An 18858-nucleotide genomic window follows, 5' to 3' on the forward strand; every position below is an offset into this window, starting at 1 on the left:
GTTGGGAGGTATGGGTAGGAGGAAGAGTAGGAGGTTTAGTCTGGGCAGCCACCTCAGGCACAGTGCCTCTTGCATGAGACTCTAGGAGCTCTAAGAGGCTCATTTTGGTTTTGCGTTGAAGTACCATTGTGTCAGGTAAACTTGAGGCTTCCTAGATGTTGCTTACTTGGGCTAGAGGAAGGTGGCTAAAGTCACCAACTGGGGCTTCTGGAGATTGAGGCTGATTAAAGACTTTAAAGTCGTCCTCAGAGTTTGAGACTTCAACTACTTTTACTACTTCCTTGAGAGCTGGTTGGGAAGGGGTTGTTTTATCCTTGGTGGTATGTTGGGAGGGCAACTCCACTTGTAATACACCTTTTGGAGCAGGGCCAACAAGGAAGCCCGGTACTGCAATGTTAATTCAATGTAAGTAGGGGTCTTTTGTCTTTATCACGTACTTGGGCACCTGGAAGCTGGATGAGATAGGGTCATAGCTGAGGATGAGGTAGGCCACTCTTAGCTATCTGTCAGTGTGGCCAAAGATCTCGAATTGGAGTATTTTTGTCAAATCAGGCTCGTTGATAAGGTTAAAGTTTGGAATTGCAGAGTACTTATTTGCAAATTTTCCAAAAGTAAAAACACAAATAGAAAACAATACAGGTAAAATAAGAATAAATTTACAAGCAAAAACGGAAGAAGTGAGCGTAGAAAATGTCAGTAAGAGAGGGGGTAGTATTAAGTTAATAACCCTAGATCTAAGCACCCCACTTGGTGTCCCTTCTCGTGTTGGGCAATGAAGTCCATCATGCCCCTCTCATGAGATGATTAAAAAATCTTTGTCCATACCCTTATTGGACTTAGGGAGACACGAAATAAGTCTGACCGTGGGGACTCTAGTTTTTAGGTAGTACCCTTGACCTATTAGTTTGTGACGATAGTAAATCCAATTAACATCGCGGTGGGTAAGGTTCACATTCATCCTTTCATTAAGGACATCTGTACTACTTAGAATCCTAAACATGTTTATTATCAAAGTTAAATTTTTTATCAAATTACATTATATATTTAAATTTAGTTCATCTCTTTATTGAATAAGAGCAAGATTGTTCATTAGCTACTGAATTAATTTGTTCTTTTTTCGTATAGTAGACACCATGGCTAAATTTTTCTAACCTTCACAAATCTATGCTAGTAATTGATAACCCAATTATAGTTGAAATTATAATATTTAAATTAATTAAATAGGATAATTTTTGCTTTTGAACTTATAAAAATTAAAACCACCAACCTTATAAATCTTTATATATATATATATATATATATATATATATATATATATATATATATATATATATATATATATAATTTACTACAAATCTCATTAATAATTTAATGTCTTATAAACTTATTTACAAACTTACACAATTCAATTTGAAGTCTATATAAGTATATTTTTGTATTGTATATGTAGGGATAAGGGGCCTCGAAAAGGATATTGGGTCGTGGGTCGTGTCCGAGGATATTAAGTCGTTCGAGGACAGGTAGACATTAACGGGGACGTAAAAATTAGTAAGTTATAGAAGAAGTCTGGTCGTAAAGGATTGGGAATGTAGTCCGAGGAGAAATACCTCATCAGCTAAGCAGAGTATGGGTCAAAGGTTCGACCTTTCATCAAGAACAATACACCAGATGATCATACTAGTAAGGATAAGTGTCAAAAGGGAATAAGACAAAGGAAAACTAGGAAATATCCAAAAGAAAGCTGCTATCACCGCATTGAATGCTCTGCGACTAACTCTCTGGCCGCATTAATGTGAAGGTGATACCTAAGCAGAGACATGCAGCTTACAGCTACCCACAAAGACTTCAGAAATGTGATGATGGGATATAGATCAACACCAGGAATTTGATCGACACATGGAGGACTGAGATGAAGTAAAACAGGGGAATATAAAGAAGAAAAACCCCATTACAGAGGGAGGGATAATCTGGAGAAGGGAAACTGTATACTGAAGAACTGTATGTTTAAGTCTAAGAGAAATATATAAGAATTACCATCCTTGGACTTTGCCGAGGGGGATTTTCTTTGCATTAAACTGTTTATTCATGCTTGCAAATATCATTTAGCCTACTGTGATTACTATCCAACACCTTGGAATTTAGTTTCTAGCCCATTTTCTACAAATTCATTGTTTTGGGTTCTTTGGGCATTAGTCCTTTTCACTTTTGGGCTTTCCAAGCAAAACGTGTCCTCACAGTATATATATAAACATAGTAATATTATATAGAGTAAATTACAAAAATATCCCTTGAGGTTTAGGAAAATGATACTTTACCACCAAAAAAAAAACTTAAGAGAAATGATACTTTTCTCCTTTGAGGCTTAGAGACAATAAACATTTTAGTCCTTTAGTTAATAATGATAATAAAATATTCTAAATTTTAAAAAGTTCATTGACCAAGCCTCAACCATGGTTAGTGAAAGCTTTTTAGGGTAAATATTGTCATTCTTTATCACCAAACTTCCTAAAAAACACTTCAAGCTGCAACTAAAGTCTACAAATCTAGCTACCTCTAGTTATTCTTTCTTTCTCTCTACAATTCTTACAATACCACACATACTTCACCAACTTTTCAAATTTTGGAATATTATATTATTCATTAACAGAATAACTAACATGTTGATTTCCTTCAAACTTCAAGAGAGGGAAGTATCATTTCCCTTAAGTTTTGGGGGTGGAGCATCATTCATTCCCTTAAACATCAAGGGAGATTTTTGTAATTTACCATATCATTCATACTTAAACAAAGTCTCATACTCATAAACTTATTCACAAACACAATTATATTCAAAGTATAAACTTAGGATTGAGTTTGACTCATTTGCTAAATGAATAAATATAAATAATTTTTTTTATTTGAATCCAAAATGTTCATAAACAACTCACTTTATTTTATCACCCAACTCTAATAAACACCTATTGAGGTCTTAGTGGTTGACTTATGTAAAAGGTGACTTGGATTTGGTGTATAAAAAATAAGAAAATGGTGATTTTTAGCCGAAGACATAGAAATAAAATTATTAATTTTGAGTTTGCTACTATATATAAGATTATGCAACAATGGTTTGTACTATAAATTAGTAGAACCCCGTTGGCACAACTTATTTGGTTTTTGTTAATAGTTGGTGAAATTATAATCAATTTTTTTTTTTAAATAATATTGTTAGAAGGTGTGCATAAACAAAATAAGTTAAAAATCATACGGAAAAGTTGGTGGCAAACGGAAAAGTGAGGTAAATTTATATATGAAGTCTATTGTAAGAATAAAAACTAAAGAATGGTAATAGATTTTTCAAGTGGATTTGGTGAATTGGTTTAAGAGTACCCTTTTTAAGGTAATTAAATCTTTTTATAAAAAAAAGGAAAGAAAAGAAAACAGGATTTACTTCATTTGTTTACAAATAAAAAATTAAGAAAGCAAAAATTTGATATATGTTACTTCACTGATGCATACACTAGTATAATTAGTTTGGCAAACTATCTTATCATGGATCACCATCAATTATTTTGTTTTAAATTCTTTATCTCCAAATTTCAATTCACTTGTTTAATATAATAAACATAAGTAACCATTTCCTAGTCAATTGGTGGGAAGTGACAACTAACAAGATCATAATAAGTGTTTGGTGTTACAGCTTTTTTTTTTTTTTTTTTTTTTGAGGGGGGAGGGGGCGGTGATAAAGTTAATAATACAACAGGAGGGAAGAATTTAACTGTAAAATTTAAATATCTTCATTAAAAATACTAAATATGTCAATTAAGTTTTCATCAAAAAACAAATATGTTAATTAAATTACAAAGCTCTTAACAGTGTTACAATTGATTGTACATTCAATTTGAAGGTAAAACTTGCATAAAAAAGAAAGGATTTAGGACGTGTTATTGACCATTGATACTCCCATGTTTAAGTTAAAAGATCAAGATTTCTTGAGGAAAATGAAATATTTTTTATTGGGTAACTTTGTGCTTACCTTATTCTTTGGATCTTGGGTCTTTTAAAGGTTGTCTCCAATGATTATTCATGAAGGATCGTTATAAGAAATCTTGAGGTCTTGATAAATGATTGTTAATGGCTCGTAAGTCGTAACCGCTAGCGCTTGGTTCGGATGCTACTTGTTCATGCCTTGAATAGTCTCGCACATTGGGGTTATGTCTTTTGTCTCTTTTCGATTAATGATCTGGAGATGTGAGATAGCCATGTGTTACTCTCAACTAATTAAGTAGTCACTATTTTCATCGAGTTGGATATTATGTATGGGACAAGAATTGAATCTAGTGCACAATGTGGATATGTGGCAATTGTTTGACACATGTTCACGTCTCAACAATTCCCGTGACTAGAACACTAAATCCAAATAAGTTCTTTGTAAATAAGTTTTGTTCGTGCAAAATGCTACAACAAGTTCAATGAGAAGAGAGTAGACACAGGTTTGTCTTAACCGACTTGAGGATGTATTGTGTTCTAACCAAGGTCGTCCATATTGTTTGGGATTAAATTATTTTTATTTGGTTTATTTTTAAAAAAAAAATATTTATTGTGTGAAAGTATAACCATGCCTAAAAAAATTAGCTTTAAAATGTAGCTAAAAAAATTCATTTATTTGTATTTTCAAGAAGAAACAAGTAAACAAAATGAAAAATGCTAATATTACATTATTAGCGTTGTAAATGAACTAGTGTGTTTATGAATAACTTGGGCTCAATTTGAGAAAAATAAAACTTGTTTACATTCATATATTTAGCAAAATTATAAGTTTAAACTTTACTATTAAACAAATCAAGCTTAAACATAATATTGAGTTCATGAACAAATTTGCAAACATAAAATTTGATTATATAGGTGTGCGTGTGTGAGTGTATGAATACATACACACATTTACAAGTGTATGTATGTATGTATTTATGTATAGACATATACTTATGTAGACTTGCTATATACTTAGATAATGTATGTTAATAAATTCATAAAAATATCAAATTATTATTTATAATTTATTGATAATATTAAAAAAAAAACTCATTCTGTAGGAAATCTAATAAGTTCTTCAATGAAAATCGTTATATCTAATTAAAATAATTTATATAATTTTAACCAAATTTAATTATTAATAAAGTAGCATATAAATAAGATCGAGTTTGTTCTAAAAAAAAAAAAAAAACAGAGAGAGAGAGAATCATGTTTAAACATATTATCTAGTCTGATGATGAGATCAAACTTAAAACCTTTAAAATGAATTTTAGTGAAGAGCTCTAAACTTTTAAGAATTGACTTCATTGAAGTTGATTCAACTAGCTAATTACCGCCTTACACATTATTTTTGGTGACCAGAGCGGCAGTTGATTAGATATAAATTATTTTAGCTACTTACGTTAACTATTTTTGGGGCAATCAACTGCCGCGTTCTGGATAAATCCAGTAGATGATCATCAGCATTGAAAAAATTAATTAATTGAATAATTAGCATTTGATTAATCATGCTTTTGCACGTGAAATGAATTTAATTAATTAATTAATTGAATAATTAACATCTAATTAATCATGATTAATCGGAGCTATGGTCGTACCAGTGGGATGCTATTTGTGCTACAACATTATCAACTTTCTTTTTAGTTATTTAGACATCAATTCAATCTGTGATGTTACCTTCTTCTTCTTTTTTTTGGATTGGTCTGATTATTTTTTTTATTTCTTAGTTATAAAATCAAAGATACGTCATTGACTGAACAATCATTGATAGATAGATTGTTCGCATTGATTTTGTTATTGTGGTGTAACCGCGTAAATTATTAAAATCAGGCTTTTGATATCTAGAAGAAAAATGTAAGAAAGGATAAATGCATCAAATGTTTTCCACGAGCTTTGAAAGTACTTTGTTTAGTATTCGTATAATCATATGAATATGAATATGAATATGATATATGTATTTTTTAGAAAAAAGGGGTGTTGAAAGTTGAAACAAGCATATGAATATGATGTGTGTATTTATTCATGTATTTACGGTCTCTTTGTCTCACACATTAGTTAATTTTAGAGAGGAAATCTTTGGAGGTGGCTAATAAATAATATATCATATGTTTATAAACATTTTAGATTAGGCTAAGGATAAATCTTGTTTTTTGTTCACTTATTTTACAAATAATTTAATTCCAAACTCAGGTTTAAACTCTAGTATTAAATGAGCCAAATTCAAATTTAATAATGTGTTCATAAATAAATTGTGAATATGATGCTCAATTTGAGTAAATATAACATTATATATTTATATGTATACATATATATATATATATATATATATATATATATATAAACTTGAGATTGGATTGCATAAATTTGAAAATGTTTACATAAAGTTAAAATATCATGTTATTATTGGCAATTTATTGATAATGTAAATAGTATATTTTTAATAGTACAATATTGGTAAATCTAATTTTAAAAAGTTCATAAAATATTATATCTAATCAAATCAAGCAATATAATTTCAACTATGATTAGTTATTAATTATTAGTATAGAATTGTGAAGACGGTAAAACAAAATTGTCATAGTGTTTACTATATGTGGAAAAAAATATTGATCAAATAGCTAGTGAAGAAACTTGAGCTTATTCAACAAGAAAGTAAAAAAAAAAAAACTTGAATATATAATTTACCTTGATGATGAACTCAGACGTAATTCATGTTTAAAATAAAATTAAATAAACCAATTTTTAATTTTTAATATTGGACTCGAGCCGACTTATTATAACCCTAATTAAATTCAACTGTATTGCAATTGGCCAATGAAAAAGTGTGAGGAGGCTCTTTGTAATTTCATAAAGGATATATGAGATTTAAAAATAAAATTAAAAATTAAAAAAAATAAAAGAAATAAAAGATATATGCGATTTGGATTTGGGATTTACAACCATATCGTCCTTCGACCCATTAAAATGGCTACATTTACTAACCCTTTTTTTCTTTTCTTTTTTTTAATAAATTCAATAATAACAAAAAATAAGTGGAGATTTAAACCTTAAACATCTATATTAAAAACACTCAGAAGTGTCAATTGAGTTATAAGGCTCTTAAGTCTTGATACGTTTACTACCTCTAGGCACCTAACCCAAGTCATAAGATCTTTCTTTAATCTCAACATCTCTAGGATGCATATGCTTTTGTATCAAAATATTACATCTTATATTACTATATATAAAAAAATCACCTTACAGTCAAATGAAGTCACATATTATCAACCAATAGCAACACCCTTTAATTTTAACCTTCATATGTGGGCAGTGGCGGCTCCAAGAATTTTTCCCAAAGTGTTCCTTAAGAAGCATAATTACTCTAATAAAAAGAGAAATTCATATATTGACAACAACAACAATAAAAAATTCTAGCAAAAGAATAAACAATAAACTATAAGTTCATTTAAAATATTAATAAAAATATTTATTATTTTTGTTTAGTTGTTTCATTAATTTGTTTATCTTTTATAAACTATAATTTGTTATATTGTTGTTTCATTAATTATAAAATTATTAATTGTTGTTTAGCCTAACATAATTTAATTTTTTTGTCTTTTATAATATATTGATTAATTAAATTATTATTTATTAGTTGCACTAACACACATCCCATGTGGATTTACTTCCCCCAATTCTAGCAAAAGAATACCCAGCCCCATGTGCCCATCCACCCCCCACCCCACTCAACAGACAAGCCTCATGCCTAATGCCCCTAATCACAAGAGCCAATTGCCAATCAGAAAATTTCACAATCACAAATCACAATACACAATACACTAAAAGACAATTAATATCTTACCAACACCAACACCAATGGATAAGATAAAGCCAAAATTTCAAAAAACAGGTAAAATATTAATAAAGTTAAAGCTTTAGCTAATCACAGTTCAAAAGAATCAGATAAAGTTAGTCTTAAAGAATAAAGAAAGAGTGAGAGACTGAGAGAGCGTCAGAGAGAAAAAGAGAGAGAAGTTAGTAAAATGAAATACCTTGAGGGAGGACCAGAGCAGGGGGGCCTGAAGGCTAAGGCTGAGGGAATGACAAGCAATCTCCAATGAGGGGCGAGCAACGACGATGACGAGCGAGCGACGTGACTAATCTCCGATATGGCAATGTGCTCTGGACTGGAGCTTGGCTGACCAATTTCCAATGCGGCAATGCTCGATCCTTTTGTTGGCTTGAGCCTGAGGTGTTGCTCTGTTGACGTTTTTGTCTTTAGATTTGCTTTAATGATTTGACGTTTATGATTTAGTGATTTGCAACGTATATTGAGGTTTGGTCTTTTTTTTTTTCTTTTTTTTTCTTTTTTTTGAGAATTTGTGGGTTTGCTACCTCGATAATCTGTTGGGCTTGCTGTGGGTTTGATGTTGGGCTTGCCGTCCTTTTTTTTTTTTTTTTTTTAGGAATCCATGGGCTTGACGCTTGCTCTGTCACAATTTTTTTTTTTTTTTTTTTTGGCTTGAAAGTAAAACAAATAATTTTTTTTTTTAATTTGAGGGTGTTCCTATTTTTTTTTTAAGGGTAAACAAATAAAAAAATTAATTATTATATATAATTTTTTTTTCAAGTCAGGGTGTTGCTGAGAACACCTTGACCTGAGCTGCACATGGCGCCGCTACTATATGTGGGCTCTAGTTAACTTAACAAATAAAGTCTTTTATCGTCAAATAAAAGATACAAGGTTCAAACACTGCCTACATCAAAAATAAATTGGTATCTTGACTTGATAATAAAAAGTGATCATCATAAGACAAATGTCGTAGGTTTAAATTGTATCATATCTATAAAATAAAATAAAGTAAACAAGCTACATATTTTATTTTATTCCCAAGACATTATCATTTGTGTCTTATTTTTATGGTTTGAACTTTAAAGGGTAATTTTATTATATATTTTAATTTCTTCTATGATTTGTTCTAGTCTTATTTGGAAATTACTTTGATTTAGGCCTTTACACTGCGATCATTAGTTGCTTGAAAGTTAAAACTTACAAATTAAAACCACTCAATTTTTCCACTTTTTTGCAAAGACTGAAACAGAGAGTATTTGCTATGCTTGGGAAAGAATTTAGGTCATAAATTGAAAAGGACACAAAAGTTTTATCTGGCATTTAGCTCGATAGCTAAATGCCATGTGTCATAATTATCTGAATTAGATCCTAATCAGACCTTAGCAGTTAGCAACAACATGTGAAGTGACTTAATCTCTCTCTAACAACAGGGCCTCTTTTTCTCTGCATTCTCTGCAACATGGCCTATTATTTATCTATAATCTACATGAAATAATGGGATTGGTTATGGACTTTGAGGCACCAAGCATCCTAACAACTGCTGGAAGTGTCACAAGTTGACGTAGAAGCATCCTTATAGTCTGTCTGCAACAAGCTGCTATGAATTTGATGTGATTTCAGCCATGAATTTATTGTTATTTTTCTCTATAGCTGTGAGATTTCAATCCCCATTATTAATATTCCAAGAACTATTGGGAGTAGAACTGTAGAAGTGGGGATCACACCGCACTACCGCAGTGCAATTGAATGCATATTGCATAGCGTCCTATATAAAGTATAAACCTGTTATTGACCTAGCTAGTAAGAATATGAATTCAAGAAAAACGTAAAATATAGATATGGAATGTGCCTCTATTTATCGCAACAATGCATTATTAGATGCTTGTAACAATGTAACTGGATAAGGTATCTTGTGTATATGTAAAATATGCATTATCTCTATCTATCATAATATAATATGTAGAGTATGCATTATCTCTATCTCTATCACAATGGGTCGGAGACAATGACCAGCAGACCACACCTATGATTTTTTTTTTTAAGTTAAAAAAAAAAAAAAAAATTCTGTGTATGAAGTAAAAGTTTTTTGTTCATTCCTCATACACAAAATCCTTATATTCCTTCTAGGTAAATTCACAACTTATATCAATAATTTTCCTACAAAAAAGTGTCACATTGATAAAATGTGAATGCCAACTGCCAAGGCCAGCCGCCTAACATACGCAACATGACCATTAATGAGAAAAGAAAACACGGGCAGGATTTGTCCAAGTGACAATAGTACCTTCAATTGTAGCGTTTCATTGGAAACACTAAGAAGTACCAACTAATCAAGTAACAAAACTCTTGGCCATTATAATTATCTTCATCCTTGTTTATATATCTCCTATAATAGGACAAAAATTTTAAATATATAGAAAACTAAAATTTGAAAAAGCCATTTGATTACAAGATTGGATAATGTTTCCAATCTTGTAATCATATGTAACTATTAAGCATATGTAACTTTTTCAAATGGTTAATGCTTAATAAATGTAACTTACAACTATTATCGGCCAACTAGGCTCTAATACCACTTAGGGTAAATTACAAGTATGCTGAAGGGCTAACTGGAGTCATATGATTACATAGAAAACTAAAATTTAAAAAAGCCATTTGATTACACGATTGGATAATGTTTCCTATTACAAGGTTTCTAAGGGATTCTGTAAAAGGGAGTTATGTTGAACCAAGCTTGCCTTCGAATGAGACTTGAACTTCTTTATATAGATTGGGAGGAGCTTAGGATCCTCTTGGGGAGCTTAGGATCCTCTCAAGATTCCTGAAATTCTGAGGGGGGGGGGGGGTAATTTGGTTTTCTCCAGGATGAAAATCTTTTCCACTGAAAGTAGACAGGAACCCTGAAAGCACAGCGTAGCTGCGCCACTGTTTAACTTTCGTCTTTTTTGTGTCGGCTGGTACTATTTTTGTCTTCTTACGTCGATTGGTACTGTTCATGAATAGTAACTTGTCTACTGGTACTTGTGCTGAATAGTGACCAAATCTGGAGCTGTTTGGAGCTATTCTGAGTAGTGACTGGTGCTAGTAGAATAGTTTAGGGACTATCCAAATTATGGCCCTCATAGGGGTCTTAAGAATCCTCGAAGGGGTCAACTAGTTGGTGACTGGTAGATGCTTCAGAAGAGGCATGAGAAGTCTTTTCTTCTTCTTCTAAAAATGTGAAGCCTGGTGGAATAATTTATCGACAAGATCTTTTAATTATTTGCTAGATTTTCCAGCGACTGAGACGGTTTCTGGGCTAGACTAAGACCTTGCATATATATATATATATATATATATATATATATATATATATATATATATATGATCTTGAATAGATTATTAGATGAGACAATCAAGGTGTAGTTGATATAGTTAACAAAAATCACAATAAATTTAAAGGCATAATATTTTTCCACAAAACATTGACACGGTTTATTATGAGTAATGTATAAATACATCTTAATAAAAATGATGTTACTCTAATTATAGCATAATATCCTATTGACAACTGTGAAAAAAAAAACTCTAAAAATTTTGTCTCCACCATTGCTCAAGAAATAGAGGCAAATATCAACCCACAAATTAGAGAATCCAACCAAGACTAGAGTACCGAGTACGCAATGCTTTTATTCTTAGATTTTAACCCGCTCTTCTCCGAGAATTGTATCAAAAAAGTGATGCCAAAAAAAAGAAGAGTCAGCCTCCTACATTATTGACACGTTACCCTATCGGCTAGAAATTGTACTCGCAATATGGTTCTGTACTATTGTTCCACCGTCTTTTGATTCGCCTTTTCTTCACGTCTTTTGGATAGCATAGCATTATATATGCCAGCATATATTCTGAGGTCTATAGTCTTAAAATGACGAGGGATTGGACTATTTCTCTCAATTTTCAATCCACAACTTTCCATTCCTAGGAGGTATATATCCTGTTTCAATTCTATCAATGCAGGATTTATGAGCAAAAGAATCAAGGCAGAATTTTATTATTTATTAGTCACTTTACATGCTTGACCAACCCTCATATGCAAAGAGGTCCAACCTCACAAATGGTTCCAAGTTCTTTTTCTGATGCCCTAATATAGGGTTAAGCACTTACATTTATAGTCCGATTGAATTGAAGGAGAGGAGAGAGAAGTAGCCCACTTCTCACATAAGAGTACTGGGTCCTCCAACCCCACGAATGATTTCAAATTCTGTTTTCTGATACCTGAAGGTAGTGTTAGGCTCTCTAACTCTAAAGTCTAATCCCTCTGGGGGGAAATTTTTAGGTCATCTTAGCAGACATACTAATAATTTCTACACTTATTAGTGACACTGATTGCAGACACCTTCAGCTTATTCATTAAAAAGCTAGCATGGATGGGGGCCATGTACAATGGCCTGTTCTTCTTTTTGTATCAAGCTTTATTATAGTTGTATATTTATATTATATTGTCGATATAATTTTTTAAGTTTGCTTGAAATTGTCAAGTAATTATACGAATAATTATATTATTTAAGTTGCGCTAAAGTTAGGTAAGAGGCTTCAGCCAAAGCAATCTATTAAATGATGCACTAGCAGAAAAGGGAAAGGGAGAAAAGACGTTTCACAGAAATTAATTTGCTGTGTCATTCTTGGAAAAGATTATAGAGCTGGTCACTTAGTATAATCAAAAGATAACATTATACTCTTTGGGGTGGAAGGCTGTAAAACTGCAGTAAATACTGGTGTTCTTGTTGCCAACACTCACAATTGAGAGGCATTAGTGGCCAACATCGGGTAGCATTAAGCATCTATCAATAATATAGTATAAAAGTTGGATGAATAGTAATTAGGCCCACCAGTTAATAGCTATAATGTAATTCATATTGAATTTGTTAAGCATTGATGATTCAACAGCACTTGCTTAGTCATTGACACATTTCCATCTTTCTTCAGCTCTTGAAACTTTATTAATTAGGTCCAGAAACGTGAGGAGTTCTTTTTTTATTTGCATACGTGAACAATGTTTAAGTAACCATAATAAAATTTGTTAGGTAGAAAATTTTAATAATCATCCGAATTGACTTTTGTAATATCAGTACTAATTTATAAGTCTTCCAAAAAAATGTACTATCTTATAAGGATTTAGGGGTCAATTTTAAGCCATGTGTTCTGTAGCTTAACTGGTCGATATCTCATAGTTTTTTCAACGAAAACATTCAAAGTTCAAATCTTTTCTCTCTCGTTGTAATTAAATATAAAATATAAAATACCAGTTTTAGTGCTTAAGCTAACAGTTTATTCTCTTCCTCCATGAAATAACTCATTTCATTCTTTTCTCATCCGCTGGGCAAACCAGTTGACATTTTCTTTTCCAATAGCCGGCATAATTAAGCTAAGCAGTAAGCATGACTCATCATTTCCAATACAATTTGTATGGCATATAGAATACTTTTCTATGGATGGCAAGAGATAAGGTGGAGTGTTAAGGGAAAGACTTTAATTAGCAGGGGACTGAACATTATTAAGAAATTTATCCCAAAAACTGAGTCACCGTATTATGCCCTTGAGCTGGCTTTGATATTTTATACACTTTTGTTGATTTGAAAGAGTCAGAAAAGGCACACTATTTTTCAATTAATAATGTGCATTTTGGATTAGCATTTTGCTGAATGCATATTTATATATTTGTCATTATAGTTATATATTTATATTATCAAAGACGGTTTATTTTATGTTAATGAACAGTGATATTAAATTACTAAAAAAAAAAAAAGAAAAAAAAAAAAAGAGAGGAAGGCCATGTTTTTCCCATCTCTAAAAAATAGTCTTGAGGAGCAATTTTTTATCCCACACGCCACATGCCCTAGCCTCACTAGACAGTCTAGACAACACTTACCAAGTCAACAAAAAATATATATAAATAGGCCTCACCCAACATTCACACTACTTAAAAATATTTTTGGGCCTACATCACATGAGCTTCACTACACTAAAAATGAGCCGAAAGAACCACCTTGACATCACCATTATACAAGCCCAAAATCTCTCATCCAAGACAATTCGGGCCCATAAGCCCATTTTTCTCTCTCCTCACTAAACCAAATAGCATGGGCAGAAAAAATACCCACAATCCTCCTCTCTACACTTAGCCAATAATCAAGCCCAAAGCCTATAAAGTGACTACACTACATGCATGGCCCAAGGAAGAATAGCCACAAAGGACGAACCCACTCCAAGGTTTCAGCCCATGTGTTAAAACAAAAGGAGGCAACCCACAATCAAAGCCCACGTGAGGACTGAGGAATTTGCTGCTGCTGTGCTGGTTTCTTTATAGTTCAGGCTGAACCAAACAACTAGCCCGCCGGTCAACAATCAAGACCAAACTCCAAGAAGTTGGCTAAATGGTTCCTAATGTCTAATGATATTCATGAAATCCTAAGTTTGAAATCTCTTGTCAGTATTTTTGAGTTAGCTTCAAAGAATTTTTCTCTATAATAATTCTGTGTGTGTATATGTGTGTGACAATGAAAAAGGTTACTTGATCAATAGCAGCGCAACTAGACAGACACTCTCTCTCCCATGAGTCCCATCACCATCATCCATACTAAGTCTGTCCTCTATTAACTTATGATTGTTATGGAATATATGGATATGATATATTTTTAATTATTGAGTTTGTCTCTTGTATGTATTTGCTATTAAAAGATGAAATGCAATGGTTGTCAGAACTTGTCAAATTCATTCACCATTGGACCTTTTTTATGTTTTACCGCTAGACTATCGCTAAGCACCTATTTGTAGTGAATCTTTATTGTGGTGACTCATTATTGCATTAGGTGTTTTCGAGTCGTATTATAATCATTGAGGACCTTGCCGAGTGTATGATTTGGGACATGAGTTGATTCAAAGTAAGCACGCACACTAGTGGCCATTGGGCTCTCTCCCTTTGACCCAACATTGAGTTCTAGGCTAGCTCCCAAAATCACCGGTGCATAAAAAAACACCCCAATACAATCAAATGGGCCAAATTCTAGGCCCAAGAGTTTACATTTTTTTACATAAACAATATCCACACAAAAAAAAAGAGAATATATAATATCATTTCCAAAATGAGGGTTTAAAAAGGTCATAGGTAAAAAATTAAAAATTAAATAAAAAGCTAATCTAAAGACGAAACTATACTATTGGTCCTTGAAGTTTACCTCATGTGCGCAATTGGTCCCTTAAGTTTTAAATGAGCACTATTGGTCCCTCAAGTTTTAAAAATGAGCAATATTAATCCTTTTGTTAACTGCTATTAGTTTATTGCTTACGTGACTAACGAAATAGTAACTTGACAATTTTTTAAGTCATTTTTTTTTTTAATAAAAATAGTTACAACAAATATTTTTCAGTAAGAAGAAACCCATTAATATCAAAATATTTACACCGTGTTTATGATAAAGAGTTTTAAATTGTATGATTATCGGATAAGCGCAAAGCTCCCGAAATGAAGAGCATGCTATCATAAACAACAGCGCAACAACAAATAGCCGAGGAACAACTTTCCCTTTACCCGTATTCACAGCTATGCAATGAGTCCCAAAATGGTTACAATCTATGGTATCCAAAAAAGAAAAAAAAAAATTGATACAATCCAAACTCAGGTATCCTATGGACTATGGTATGAGAAATATCTATTCCTATGGTATGAGAAAGATCTAACAAAAGAGACTGAGATTTACATTTGAAAGTTGGCCTTCTCAAATCTCTTTATTTATGTACCCACTGCCACTGCCTTCCTGATGTTTCAACCAATCAGTTTACATGCCACATTATATTCACCAATTGAAACTCACCTTATATGCAAGCCTATGTAGCCATTATTCTACCTTGCTCCTTCTCGCAAGTCACACACCCCAACTTTGCCTCCTATTGCCTACCGGATTATTACCCATTCACCATTCGTTTCGTGTGTACCCTTTATGAAAGACTAAAACTATAATGGGTTTGATTTGCCAGGTAAAGTATTTTAGCATTAATGGATTTATGACCTGTAAAATAATTTTTGTAATTTTTTTCCTATTGAAAAAATGCCTAGATACTATTTTGTAAGCCACTTAAGTAACAAACTAACAAAAGTTAACAAATAGACTGATAATACTCATTTTTAAAACTTAAGGGATCAATAGTATTCACTTGAAACTTGAAGAACCAATTGCACTTATAGAGTACACTTTAGAGACCAACAGTGTAATTTCGTCTAATCTAAATTAGCATAGAGGAGCCAAATTTAGTTTTGGAAAATAAATAATGGGAAGGGAACTAATAGGAAGCGAAGTTATCTTCACAAATGCATTTCTAGTTATGAGGATTCAAACTACATTTATAGTTTATTTACAAATGCATCACTGTCTAAACTCAAAAGGGAGTTATTGAAAATTAATGAAAATATCATTTTAGAATTTCTTGAAAATTGTTTCCACGTTGAATTTTGAGTACCAGTTTTCAAAAAGTAAAAAAAAAAAAAAAACACTCAACTAAACACATCTTTTAAACTGTTTTTTTTTTTCCCTAATAAAAAGAATGCTACCGAACAAGGCTTAACAATCTTAAGCTTAAAAGCTCTAAGTTTACAACCTCTAAAACAAAAGGCTACACACTAGAGCACCATCCAACCCAAAACTAAAAGTTCAGGACGACAGCTTCAATTGTCAAATACTGAATTGGGGATATCAAGGTTGTTGCACAATCTGCTAGCTTGAGTCGACAATTTCAATTTTTTGCAGTAAGTTTTTAACATCATGAATAATGGCCTCCTCGTTGCAAGGACTATTGCCATGACTTCTGGCATTTCTTTCACTCCAAATATAAATAAGCCTCTGATAATAGCTTTTACCCTCCTATGTGCCAAAGTCTTTGCATTGCATTTGGTACTTCTGAACCCGTAAACACTGCTTGGAAGCACAATTCTACTTGAATCAATATGCTTGTAGAGCTCAAAGATTGCAAAGAGGTCAAAATTTTCATTAATAAGTTAATATATAAACTGGAACTAAGACCATAATGTCCACTAGAGTTTGAGTTTTGATGACCCTAGTTAGCATTCGAGTGGTAGCAGAGATAAAAGCAGTGGAATTATCTAAAGTCACCTGAGGATGAAACTGCTGAAGATAAATTTCTCGATTGAGAAGTAGTGGATGCAAACATCAGAAGTTGGAAGTTAGTGTCTGAAGTCACCGCAACTGACAAAGCTCGTGTTCAGATAACAAATCAAAAAGACATAATGCCAAATCAGATTTTGGGACTACGTGTCTAATGGTTCTCAGAGAATCACTAACATTTTACAATTTTGGAAGAAAAGAAAACTTAGAAAGGACCTCCTTTGTCAATGTTTCAAGTTGAAGTTTAATTTGGTTGACAAGAAGCAGTAAAGAGTAAGTACCAAGAACATCTTCTAAAATATCTACATAGTCGTAGTATTTAATCAGGAGACAACTGCGATGTCTTACTGCATCCAAGGAAAATATTCTAGATTAAAACTCTTTTCAGCTGAAGGTTTTCCAACGAGGAGAAGGGCAAATGAAGTGGCCACTAATATCACCCTTAAGCTTAAAGCTCTTCAAAACCGGAATAACAAGGGATTTTCAAACAAGATAGGTTGAATAAGTGGATTCAATGCAAACATAACTCTTAATATTGATGAACAAAAAAGAAGTAGCCGCTGAAGACGAAAAGGAAAGGAAGGAAGCTTGAGGGCTGTATCAAGTGGAACCATGAGAATCCACTAAGAAAAGAACCTAGAGCTTCAATACCATAAAGAGATACCCAAGGAATGAATGCAAAACCGTCACTAGACTCTAGAACAGTCACTGCCTAACCAATTTCTACTACAGGTTATAAGAATAATACAACTATGCTCATTTCATGGGTCATAAGTACAATACACATGCATCATTCACAAAATACAAACTTATATGCTTAATACTAATTCATCCAAATTAATGGTGTTAAGAAATCACTAAACTCTTTCTCGGTCTCTCTCTGTGTTCAACAAAAACTATTAAAATAATACAAAGAAATAAAAGAGAGAGAGAGAGAGAGAGAGAGAGAGAGAGAAAATGCAAGAGAGGAACCAAGGAGTATTACGTGGTTTTGCCCAACAGCTTGCATCCGCAATAGAAAGCCCCTAGCAGCTACAATTTTACTATTCAGAATTGTTGTTTTACAGTGAACCCTATATAGGGTATATATGGGAACTAAATTGACTTAGGAGAATTCCTTGGTTGGACTAAAGCCCCGTTTGGATAGTGATGGCATTTGGCGTCTGGTATTTCACACCTTTTTTTTTTTTTTGACCAACGCCTCTTGCACTGTTCATGTCCCATGAACAGTGCATTAAGGCAAGTGAATAGTGTTTTCTTATGTGAATAGTATTTCAGAAATTAATTTTAAATTGTTTTCAGCAATAAGTTTTTAGCAAAATAAGCGGTATTCAAACACAAACTAAAATCAAGATCAATTAATGTTCCTTGATTTTAGACAATCTAGGATATCAACATGTACTAAATGTTATATGCATGGTACACCAACAAAAAAAAATCTAGTAGAGGATGAACTTATTTTTAATTGGCCCTTAAGAGAAAAGGAAACGGACTTTAGCCTCATTAGCCAAGGGAAATTTGGTAAGAGAAGGGTTTAGAGAAATTCAAAACAAAGCTATGGATCCTCAATTAATTTTTTATTTTGGTTATGGATCCTTAATCAAGGTCAATAATATGTATTATTTTCCTCCATTTTATTCTATCCAAAATCTTAGTCTCTATTACTTCCTTAATTGATATGTCATTTTTAAATACTTTTACGAATGTTATATTTGATCTTCCATTACTTTTTCTCGTTCCCTCAACTTGAATCAACTCACTCTTTCTTATCAGCGCATTAATCTCTCTCCTCTGATCATGACTAAAGAGACATTCAAACAAGCTAATATATCATATCAAAAACATTAAAGAAAATCAGGAAAA

Source organism: Castanea sativa, chromosome 2, assembly GCF_040712315.1.
Source record: "Castanea sativa cultivar Marrone di Chiusa Pesio chromosome 2, ASM4071231v1".
Classification (NCBI taxonomy): Eukaryota; Viridiplantae; Streptophyta; class Magnoliopsida; order Fagales; family Fagaceae; genus Castanea; species Castanea sativa.